Raw genomic sequence first — 13,091 nt, forward strand, 5'->3', positions numbered from 1 at the left:
ACACACCACACTACTCCACACACCAAACACCACACTACTCCACACACCACACTACTCCACACGCCACAATACTCCACACACCACACTACTCCACACACCACACGACTCCACACACCACACTACTCCACACACCACACTACTCCACACACTACTCCACTCACCACACGACCCCACATACCACCCCACTCCACACACCACAAATACTCCACATACCACACTACTCCACTCACCACACGACTCCACACACCAAACACCACACTACTCCACTCATCACACTTCACCTACTCTTTCACTCAACACAGACAATCCTTCAACATTACATCCACAAAATATCTCTGGGACCCACCAGTAGACACCAGACATCGGCTTTTCAAATTATGCCGAGACAACAACAGCAACAACAACAACAACAACCGTTAAATTATTCTCGCAGGTTCACGAGACTTGCGTCGATTCAGTGATCATGGAATAGTAAGTAGTGTGTGTATCATGCATGTTTGGTAACATAATACCTATGTTGCACCCACGAGTACATCGCTGAAAGTAAATTACAATCGCTGGAGTCCTTGTGAGACAAAATATGGTATCTGGATGCGTAGGGAAACATACGTCAAACAATACCTGTTTTGCATTACCTGTTTGATAATAACTGTGTAATTATACATCATCATCATCATCATCATCATCATGTTAATTTAATAACGTTTTCCCCTATTTTAGGGGGTTGGTTGAACTGTGTGATAATACCTGTGCTGTAGATAATACCTGTGTGATAATACATGTGTGATAATACATGTGATAATGGATGTGTCACAATACCGGTGTGACAATACCTGTGTGTTATTACCTGTGTGATAATACATGTGTGATAATACGTGTGATAATGGATGTGTAACAACTGACAATACCAGTGTGACAATACCGGTGTGACAATACCTGTGTGATAATACCTGTGTGATAATACCTGTGTGATAATACATGTGTGATAATACATGTGTGATAATACATGTGTGATAATACATGTGTGATAATACATGTGTGATAATACATGTGTGATAATACATGTGTGATAATACATGTGTGATAATACATGTGATAATACCTGTGTGATAATACATGTGTGATAATACATGTGTGATAATACATGTGTGATAATACCGGTGTTGTAATACATGTGTGATAAAGTCGAAGGCAGCAGAACCCCCCTCCCTCCCCCCCCCCCCCCCCAACAGGAATAAGCACCTTGACGAACTCGGACAATTGCAAGAGATATATTAGAGACACATGCATGGAAGAAGTTGATCGGCGTATAAGCGAGTAACACCAAAGTGACTGCAAGGTAACATCAATGCTCCTCACAGCAACACACACACACACAACTTCTCAAAGAACCACAACCAACCATTGCTTATACAGACTTGGCATTTAAAATGGAATATTTTTTTTTTCTTGACTTGGGTTTACTTTCTTAACTCAGTATATCAATCTGGTGAGTTTCTTTTACACTTTGGTGATTTATTTGTTAAAAGAACCATGGATTGTCGCAGCAAGAGGTCAATAACAGGATTATATCACCAGTGGCGTGGCAAAATGTACGGACAGGTGCATTTGATGATTGGCTTCACAGTCGGGTATACAAGGGTTGTTGCGTTCTGTATTAGTGGAAAACAACTGCTGCACATCTCCAAAAGTTATTGCCGCTTCCTCTGGAAACGGTCCGTCAACTCGACAATGCTGTTTGGCATGGAGTGGTGGCTTTACGAAATTACGGCATGAAACAGCGTGCTATTGCTCGGCAGTATGGCATCACTCAAGGTCAGGTGTCAAAGATCCTGAAACGAAATGCTCAGAGGGGTGTCCCTACTCCAATACCGAGGCCAGGACGTCCCCGCAGAACCACAAGGAGGGATGATCGCCAGCTGCACCGGTTAGTCCGCAATGGCCGTACCAAGTCAGCTAATCGGCTTAGGGCTGAGTGGCAGCAACTGACAAATGTGCCTGTATCCAGAAGGCTAGTCAACCAACGACTGGTTCAAGCAGGCTATCATGCCAGGCGTCCCCTGAGAAAGCCACGCCTAACCAGACAACACCGCCAGGGCCGATTGCAGTGGGCCAGAGAGCACCGTCAATGGAAGCCAGGACACTGGAATCACGTAATCTTCAGTGACGAGTCTAGATTTCTGGTCTATCATCAAGATGGCCGCGTCCGAGTGCGCAGACAAGTGCATGAAGCCTACAACAAAGATTGTATAGTGCCAAGAGTCCAAGCTGGAGGTGGTGGGGTGACCGTTTGGGCTGCTTTTCATGCAGGGGGAAAAACTGACCTGGTTGTTCTGAATGGAAACCTGAACCGGTTCAAGTACAGGGCCATTCTGGAAGAAACATTGCTTCCATTTGCTCGTGCAGCCTTTCGAAGAAACTTTGTCTTCCAAGATGACAATGCACGGCCTCATCATGCTCGCATGATCCAACACTTTCTTGCTGACCATGGTGTAGAGCATATGGAGTGGCCTGCTATGTCCCCGGATATGAATCCGATAGAGAACTTGTGGGCAGAAATAACGCGTCAAATCGACCACTTGGACCAGCAGCTGACCTCTGCGCGTGAATTGCAGCAGGCTATTGTCACTGCATGGCATGCGATTCCTGTCCAAACCTTGGCAAATCTCGTGAACAGCATGCCTCAACGTGTACATGCTCTCCTGAATGCTCGTGGGGGTTACACGAAGTACTGAACTGTAATTTTACTGTTCGTAATCCCAGTCGTAATTACCTTCGCAAAAGCGGAGGGTTATGTTTTGATCGCTGTGTATTTATTTGTATGTCTGTGTGTGTGTGTGTATGTTATTCGCATAACTCAAAAAGTATTCAACCGATTCGCATGAAATTTGGTGGGATGATAGGTTATTATCCGGGAACCATTTGATTAGATTTTGGAATCGATCGGGTCAAAGGTCAAGGTCAAGGTCATGAAAAGGTCAAAATCGTCTTTTTACCATAGCGCGGTCAATTTGTGTCCAATTTGTATGAAACTAATGCCAAAATGCTTTGCTACACAGATCTTGTAGTCTTTTATTTTGGCAACAAAAGTAGCTGCGGCGAAGGTATGCGCTCTACCGAGTGCCCGTTCTAGTTTAACTTTTGTTTTTGTTAAAAAAAATTTGGCTAATGTGCAAAATAAAGAGATAGTTCTGGAAAACGTACAGAAGTTTAACACAGTACTGTCCATGAATTGAGTTCGATATCAGTTTACATCACTTTCAAGGATCAATTTATTTGTTTCGCAATGTCAAATGTGGTTTTTGTTTCTTTTAAAGGTCACATTAACAAAATCTAGAATAATTTCAACATAATTCCAATGAACTTTTGGGTCGAAGACATCTTGAAAAGTAAGTTCACCCCCACAAAAAAATATTCCATATTAAATGCCAAGTCTGTATATTGTCGTGTGGATGGCTCTATTAAGACAGAGCACCCACGATGACCAATCGAGCTAACTTTGAGGCGACGATCAAATACGGATTTCACTACACAAGCATCAGGGGGGAAGACAAGAAGAAGAAGCCGTAGCTTTACCTGATGCGATCTGTGCGCAGTCTTCAACCCTGCAAATTAATAAATCAAACCAAAGACGGAATTTATGTACAAAAATAAACACGGCTTTATTGCCGGACCCCGAGAACAATGAAATGCGCCGGTAAATAAAATTCCCTAATGAGTGCTCCGACACACAGACTTCGAACATGGACAAATGGATATATATGAAAGAAAACGCGTCGGGTGTGTGCTGGTGCCGGCTTAGCTCTATCTGGAGTGTGTCAGGGATCGTCAATTCCTAGAGCAGTCATCCGACGTGGCTCCGGTCCGCGGGGAGTAGGCCTCGACGCGCCCCCATTCACCAGGCCCCGACAAGGCCTCTCGCGCCAAGCGAGCGGGCGGGTTTGCAACCCGCCTCCTCAGCCGTGCAATGTCCTCCCAGATTCAGCACAGAACTGCGATGCACCCAACATTCGGAATAGAAGGGAGAGAGGGTCGAAGGTGAAGGAAGGCGTGAGGGCAAGAACGAATGAGGTCCAGGCACCACTGGCTATCACAACGAGCAGGGACGAGAGAGAGAAAATGTCAGTCTCCTTTGGTTTTTGTCAACCCCTCCTGATGTCGTCTCTCGATGTCGTCTCTCTCTCTCTCTCTCTCTCTCTCTCTCTCTCTCTCTCTCTCTCTCCTTCCCTCTCCTTCTCTCTCCTTCTCTCTCCTTCTCTCTCCTTCTCTCTCCTTCTCTCTCCTTCTCTCTCTCTCTCTCTCTCCTTCTCTCTCTCTCTCTCTCTCTCTCTCTCTCTCTCTCTCTCTCTCTCTCTCTCCTTCTCTTTCATCCCATCGGTCGGTCGCCAATTAGTCTGTCGCTTCCCTTGCTCTTGCTTCACCACTCAGCGGGCTGCTTCTTGCTATTGCCTTGACCAATCAGGTAAGGTGAGCGTGGCTATTGCCTGGCTTGCTCGACGTGTGTTGCTCTGCCAGCTGGTGATGTGGCTGGCTGTGGCTGCATCGTCAGTGCCCCGAACTGGCTTCCGGTGAGTTTTATTGTCATTGTGGCGGAGGGGAAATTAATTAGTGTGTGCACTAAAAGGCCTAACTAATGTCTATGGTGCGTTGCCATACGGGACACAGTCAGGGGGTCAAATGCATATTTTGGCCTGACCTGGAAATTTGGTTCCAAAGTTTTTTTCTCAGTGTTTTCATGTTATATAGGTATTGTACTCTATGAAACTTCGTGATGGCATTCTCCCATCATTGAGCATTTTCATATAACAGGCTTTATACAATTGCGGCTATCGGGACGCAAAACACTGGTTTTAGGGGGGTGGGGAAAATAAAAATACCCTTATATCTTTACAAGCATTCAAGCTAGGGTCTTGATGTTTTTGCATATGGGTGTATCTTGACCATACCTATTCGTGAGTCAAATGTCAAAGTCATAGGTCAAGGTCAAAGGTCAAATATCTGGGTCAAACGTGTACAACTCAGCATTGTTTATACACTGATATATTTCTCATTATACTGAACCTGTATCTATTGTTATAACGTCTAATGTCTTGTTATAAGGTCTCATGAGCTCAATACTGAATGAAGAAATGCAAGAGTACGTAATATTTATTGAGTTCTTTATGATTTTATGTTCAAAGATTACATCAAATCTGGTTACGTAAATGACCTGTATATGGTGTACCTACTCATAGGTTACTAAACCACCAAAATTGTACAAATTCTGTATTTGGTTTTAAAGTCTTTCTTATATCATAAACATCATCAATCATCAGTGTTATTGTAATCATCACCATCTTCCCCTTGTGAAGAAGTGAAGTGAAGTGAAGATGGCCCAGTGCAAACCACCACTTGACCACCAGCAGCACCCAGAGGGATCAATTTGTGAACATAGTTACTGGAAGGGTACAATAATCTTCAACAGTTAATGTTCACAAATCAATTGAAATCGGGAGCAAACAATCCGGGGAATTTACAGAGGCTTTACCTCGAGGCTTTCATCACAAGATTGAAAGAAGGATAACTTCAATGGCAGACACGAAGAAGTCTGTAAATATCAGCACACAGAAGGTTTTTGATACAAACCTAATCTACAGTCATGTCATATGTCTGCAGGCCAGTAATAGGGACATTGACCTTCTGATGTCCCATGAATTGGCTCCACTGCCAAAGGCTCTCTTTGCAGACTCTGGTGATATGCGGATATCCACATCTAAATCCATCTTGAAAAGAGATATGAAAATTGAGGTGTCATCAAGAGTAGCCCATGAAGAAATAGAAGTCACTGTCGTTGATGGGTGTGCCCTTCTCTGGATACCTGGTTGGCCTGCTGTTGGAAATGTGCAGACTTACATTGATGCCTTTGTCAGGGAAGTGGTGGGTGAGACTCAAGACGCCAATGGTCGGAAACAGGTTTTACAAAAGGTCACAACTTTATTAACTGGTTATTCACTTCATTCCATTACTAAATAATATCGTTTAACTCAATGGACCAAGTTAACTCTATCCGCATAGTCCTTCTTGTTCGGCTGCAGCGCCGAACTCGTGGTACGCGTTCATTCCGTCGTGCAGGGCTTCTGAGGATGAGTGCTCCTGAATCAAAGCCTGTTCTGGTTTATATCGGCACGCTTGAGTTAATCCTCTGTCCGGTGAAATCGTAATCCCTTCTCCGCTGCTTCTAATCCGTTACTCGGTCGCCTCACTGGAGCCGGTTCGCCCCCCCCCCCCCCTGCTGGGAGGTGCATTTGCCTCACAATAGGAGGGTGCTCTAGCCCGGGGCTGTGACCAGGTGAACAAGAGATTACCACGTTCGTGCAAATTCCTGACATTCATTTACGAAATCGTCTATCTGCTTCGTTTTCCAATTCCAACGATCACTATGATGTCAAGATCTCTACTTCCATATTGGTTTTGATTAATGCCATACAGTACATTTAATACCATGCCATCCAGTACATTAATGCAGTACAGTACTTCCACAATTCCCTCATTTTTTTTGTTTTTGTTTATATTAACCATTAATCTAAACATCAATATAAGTAAACAATCAATCACTACAAGTAAACATCAATATAAGTATACGTAAATAATCAATCACTGCAAGTAAACATCATTACAAGTATAAGTAGACCGTCGTGAGACAGGTTAGTTTTACCCTACTGATGCTATTGTCGCCGGGACAGCAACCCCGCTCAGTACGAGAGGAACCGCGGGTTCAGACACTTGGCGCGTGCGTCTGGCTGAGCAGCCAGCGGCGCGAAGCTACCCTCTGAGGGATTATGGCTGAACGCCTCTAAGTCAGAATCCCTCCTTGGGCACGGCGATACTGTTGCGCGTGGGGCTTCGGCCGGGACAGCGTAACTCTTCAGCGTAACTTATCTACTCATCCCAACTCTCTCTTCCTCATATGTGGTGATTTCAATTGTCACCATGCCAGTTGGCTGGGTGTGGGTACCTCTCTCACCAGCCATGGCTCTTCAGCAAAGGACTTCTGCGACTCACTGGGACTGACACAATCTGTCAATTTCCCGACCCGGATCTCAGTCAACGGAACATCTTCTCTTCTGGACTTGGTTATGACTAACTTCCCTGAAAATGTCTGCTGCTCTTCTTCTGCTCCGATCGGATCATCTGATCATGTCCTTGTTAAAGTGGACATCTCTCTGACCATCCTCAGGGAGCCTGCTCAGCGTCGACGAGTCTGGCATTTCACTCAGGCCAACTGGCACGGTCTTCAAGCAGCCATCAATCATCTGGACTGGTCTCCCATCTCTACCACCTCTGACATCAACTCATCCTGGGAATTCTTCCAAAGTAAATTGCTCTCTCTCTCATGCACAGATTTATCCCATCTCGTCTTCAGTTGTCATACCCTTCCTCCCGTCCATGGTACACGGAATCTTGTGGTGAGGCTGTTGCCCAGAAACAACTTGCCTTCGTCTCCTGGAAAGCAAATCCAACGGAAGGAAATCTCATTTCCTTTCACAAAGCCCGAAACAAGTGTGTGTCCACCCTCAGGAGAGCCAGGAAACAATATCTCTCCGTTCTCAAGACCGAACTCTCTTATCTGTCTCCCTCTTCCAAATCCTGGTGGCGTCTGGTCAAATCCGTTTCTGGTGTTTGTTCCCCCTCCATCCCTTCCCTTACCTCAAACGGCTACACAGCTGACTCCGCACGTGAAAAAGCTGAATGCCTCAACTCTGTGTTTGCCTCTAAATCTTGTGTCCCAAACCCATCCCTCTCTGTACCCACCATACCCAGTCGTACCCTGCTGCTCCTGGACTCCGTGTCCTTTCCTCCTGACAAGGTGGGAAAGTTTCTGTCAACCCTCGACTCTGATTCTGCAACTGGACCCGACGGCATCAGCCCACGGGTCCTAAAATCCTGCTCTGCTGCTCTATCTCACCCTCTCTCTGTTCTCTTCACCCTCTCTTTTTGCTCAAGGTCAACTGCCATCTGCTTGGAAATCAGCCAACATCACCGCTTTGCACAAAAAAGGTGCAAAAACAGATCCTAGCAACTACAGACCAATCAGCCTTCTCCCAATTATCAGCAAAGTCATGGAATCCATCATTGCTTCGGATATGAAATCTTTCCTCTTCTCCAATGGCTTGATCTCTGATCATCAATTTGGTTTCAGACCAGGTCACTCTACTCTGGACATGCTGCTTCTGCTGTCTCAACAATGGATGGAGGTCCTCAATGCCAAACAGGAAATTAGAGCTGTCTCCCTCGACATATCACGTGCCTTCGACACGGTCTGGCACCCCGCTCTGCTCACCAAACTCTCCTCCTTTGGTATCCATGGAAATCTCCACGCATGGCTGGCGGACTTCCTCTCTAGTCGTCGTCAACGTGTGGCCCTGAATGGGTTTCTCTCATCTCCTCTTCCTGTTCAGGCTGGAGTTCCCCAAGGCAGTGTTCTGGGCCCCGTGCTTTTTCTGGTCTTCATCAATGATCTCTCTGACTCTCTCGAAAATCCTCTCTATCTCTTTGCTGATGACTCCACTCTCTGCCGCTCCATTCCTCTTCCCTCAGATCGGCAGTCTGCTGCCTCCTCACTCTCTGAAGACCTGGACAAAATCACAGACTGGTCAAACAAGTGGAACATGTCTTTCAATCCTGACAAATCTCACACTCTTACTATGTCTCTCCGAAAAGATCGACTGGACAACCCTCCCATCTACTTTCTCAACAATCCTCTCCAAGAAGTTCTGTCACTCAAGATTTTGGGTCTCACTATCTGCCATGATCTTTCTTGGGAAAACCACATTTCCAAGCTGGCCTCCAAAGCCAGTCGCCGACTGGGCATCCTCCGTCGTGCGATGTCCTTCCTCGGCACACCTGAGCTCCTCACCACATACAAGGCTTTCATCCGCAGCTCAATGGAATACTGTTCTCCCCTATGGGCCGGTGCTCCTGCCTCACACCTAGCTCGGCTTCACGCTGTTGAAACCAAAGCTTTCAGAATTATTGGAATCTCCCGCGATGAAGCTATCTCTGAGGGCCTTTCACTCACTCACCACAGGCAGGTAGGTGGTCTTTCTGTCTTCTACCGACTCCTCTCTGGCCTTGCACCCCCAGCTCTCTCTGTGCTCTGTCCCCCAAATATTCCTACAGGTCGCACAAGATCTGCCAGCAACCCTCTGATGGTTAAACTGCCGAAATCTCGGCTCTCTGCTCACCTTCACTCTTTCATTCCTCTTTTCTCCCGCCTCTGGAACAAACTCCCTCACTCCCTTCAATCCCACTCCTCCCTCCAGGTCTTTAAAACAGCTGTTCACCACCATCTCTTATCTTCCCCCATCCAAAACCTTGATCTTTTCTACCCCCGCTAATTCACCCCAGATCCACCTTGTTTGAAATTCCAACTTCTTTCCTGGAAGTTCTGGCAGTGTCCATATGTTTTATACCTCTCCCACCGCCCCCTTCCCATGCCCCCCCCCCCCAAAGCCCTCGCCCTCTCTCAGATCTCTCGATGTCTCCATGTCTGTCGGTCCCTGCTCTCAAATGTTGTGTTTGTGTCCTTCCCCCTCTCTCCCCATCTTGTCTACCGCTCCCGATGTTATATGTTTTATGTGTCGGTTTGTCTTTCTGTGTGATTAATGTTCGCTCTTTCACGAGCCTCGATCTTGTATACAAAAAAAAAAAAAGAAAAAAAAAAAAGAAGTAAATAATCATAACTTTGGTAATCAAATTCCCTTAGGCATACACCGTCATCCTGCAAGAATCACAAAACATTTCGTTGGTCATTGACTCCTTCCATATTGTTCAATCTATTGCATTTGCATCACAAATGTCTTTTCAAAACAACACTTCACCATCACCAAGATACAACAATTTCACTTCATTTTCAAGTTTTGTAAAGCATCTGCACCATCTGGCAAAAACGTTTGCCTCCACACAAATGTTGACTTTGTTTGAAAGGAAGGGCTGATCACTTGTGTTTGAATCCAGGTATGAAACATTTTCTCCTAATGTCTTCATAGCTCCTGCACTACTTCGTGTAGGATTTCGCTGTTGTGGTAACATTGCGGAGTCATAGACTGACCCTGCTCTCCATGTAGCATTCTTGCCACTTTTTTCTGTGAACCATAATGATTCCTTGAACAAGGCCTTCACCCAGTTGTAGTCGACTTGCCTCCTCCCTCATTATGAGTGGGCAGCAAGTATTGGTGTGACGTTGATTGGCCAGCAAGATGTGGAACAGGGATGCCGGATGCATCCACAATGATGTTGGGACCATGGTGTTCAGGTCATCCATGGTCCATACCAGGAGTGGCCCGCAAAATCGTGCACAGCTGTTGTGAAAAGGCACAGCCATTGGTTTGCAGCTCCATGCTGGCTCCCCGGAAGTTGGTGAAGTAATAACATATGTCCCCGCATTTCACAGAGGTTGCAGGTAAAATGTCGTTGTCCTGCAACTTCTGATGTGATGAATGTTCGAAGCCTTCGAACAAGAGTAAGTGATCGCCTTTCTTTCATATGTTGCAGTGTGATCCAGGCAAATGGTCACATAAATTTCCTTGGTGAAGGTAAGCATTCATCTCCAAGTTACACGGGAGAATGTCTTCATCATTCTTTGAGAAAGAGGGTGTATGCCACGTTTAACTTCATTTTTTAGCCACAAATTTTCTTTCTCGAACTTCTTCCCAATTCCGTTAGCACCCCCTTCAAATGTGATCTCGTCTTATCCTTATGCTCAGTCACATCTGAATCTGCTTTCCACACACACTGAATCAGATAGGGTACATCTTACCATGAAATCAGCATAATCATGTATATCTTCCGACAGTTTCACATTCAACAATTTGTTGTTTTTCCTTAACACAAAAAGTTATATTCATTTATATGCGTCACACAAATAATATTCAATCAGGTATGTATTTCACTACTAAACTAAGAATAGCATCCACAATTGCTTTCAGGTTAATATAGTTCAAAAATTAACTCATGCAGGTATTTTAGCACTACTCTAAGAAAATAAATTGTATATGATTACAATCACAAACGGGAATATCTAATTCCCAACAACAATTTTCCCAAACCAACAAATTAAGCATAATGTATTATTACCAAAATTCCTCTCCACTTTTTCTTTTCCCTCTTTTTTTTTTATTTTTTATTTATTTTCTAACAGTGTGTCACTCGTGGTGATATGAGTTCACTGATATTGTAATTGACACAACTCATAACATTGTCGTTATGCCATTATCTTAATTCTACTGTATTCATTTGCAACATCACTTGATTTAATCTTTTAATCTCAGTATTTATGTCGCCATAAAAGTCTTCCTTTTCTGGTTCCACATTTCTTTCCTCATTTGTCACTTCATGCGTTATCATCGTGTTGTTGGTTACCTTATTCAAACACACCGTCACTAAGGCTTTCAAGCAAGCCACCACTAAAACAATTGCCAATATAACTACTAAACCAACAAACAAGTTTGCTACTCCTTGTATATATTCATACCTATGACATAATTATATGTCGATGACATTCAACATTATATACCAAACTAACAAGCTTCCTTAAAGGTAAATAAAGAAAATCCCTTAATATGTAACATAAATCAGATTATTTGTCTTACCCTTATCCCCCTATCTCCCGGGGTTGAACTCAATCCCCTGATCATGAGTGTAGTTGTGATACATTTTTCACTCATGTTGTATTAATATCAGCAGGTAATTGTATGTCATGTAGGCAAATAAATGTCACTATCCCAAGTAGGAATATCACATGTTGAAAATGTAATGTTTATCAATGCAAGGGGTGTTAAAATGTAATTCGAATGACTGTCAATCACGACTATCATTTATCTGCCACTGAATGTTCTGCTGGGCTGCTAGGTGCAGCCTCATTTTCTGTGGGATCGTCCACCTTAGCCCCATGTGCTTGTTTGCAATGAGGGGCATGAATCCAACTTTCTATTTTGGGTCCATATTTTTCCTATTCTTATCAATCTCCTATGGTTTATCATTTCGTTCCAAGATACCGCAACCAAAGGTTTTAACCAAAGCTCTACCAAACTATTTCCAATTTGAACAAAAAATGCCAGTGAAACAATGATTCGAAGAATTAACTTCAAGGGGTCAATAAATTTATTCTATAGCCAGATCTAATTTTCCCATCCAATAGTTTGCCTTGCCACATGTCATATTATAACACTTTAATAAACCTTCGAAAAATGTTTCCCATCTCAACAAATTTCCTTTTTTTCAAATAGCCATGTGTAACTTACGTATTTAACTACAATTTCCTCTCAATTTGTTTGGCCTAACTGGCCGCAAAAGTGGCTGCCAGTCTGCAGTACCGTTTTTTATCTACCAAGGAAGTGCTCGTCCACACAAGACCTCTACCAAAATGTTGTTTGTAAAAACAAATCTGGGATTTCTGATTACATGGATGCACACTCTCAGGACATTTTCAGGCTGCTGTTAACAATCCACTACGATAAATTAATTCCTTTACCCACAATCAAATAATTAGTACAAATTGAGGATATTATCCCTATCACATTCTTTTATAGATTCATTATGTTGGATCTAATTTTTTCCAATAATTTTCCACTGCTGTAAGGAAGAACAATAGCTCTCATAAGTCTTAGTAATATCGTACTTAATTTACCCAGCATCGAATAATTTATTTACTATCCTTTCTCATCTGTTAACCAGTGACTTTGTTTGAACTCCAGAACTCAAAACTCACAATAGTTCAAACCAGCAAAATTTTCTTTACTATTTTCCCATATCATCTATGCCTAATACACATCCATACATACAGCACAATTTATATGCTGATAAAATTCAAGTTTATATATATAAAAATCCGTGAGCAGAGTACTCTGGGAAGTCAGTGTAAGACCTCTCCAAAATTTGGCTAATTTTGTACTCCCACATTTTTATGAAGCTCATATCCATAAATAGCTTTGATTCTCATATAAATTCGATCACAATGGAATCCAAAGATTACTCCCAATTTTTACTATTAATGAATAGCTGCTCATAACTCAGCAAATCAAATCTTTATTCTCCATCTCCCTTGACAAAAG

At 43.6% G+C, this 13,091-nt stretch overlaps 1 protein-coding gene across 1 annotated transcript in view; it reads left to right on the plus strand.

Moving 5' to 3' along the window:
* LOC137428023 (plasminogen-like) overlaps positions 1-13,091 on the plus strand; it is a 387,719-nt gene that overhangs the window by 23,124 nt on the left and 351,504 nt on the right. The window lies entirely within an intron of this gene.

The sequence above is a fragment of the Myxine glutinosa genome, chromosome 5, assembly GCF_964187855.1.
Source record: "Myxine glutinosa chromosome 5, kmMyxGlut1.1, whole genome shotgun sequence".
Taxonomy (NCBI): Eukaryota; Metazoa; Chordata; class Myxini; order Myxiniformes; family Myxinidae; genus Myxine; species Myxine glutinosa.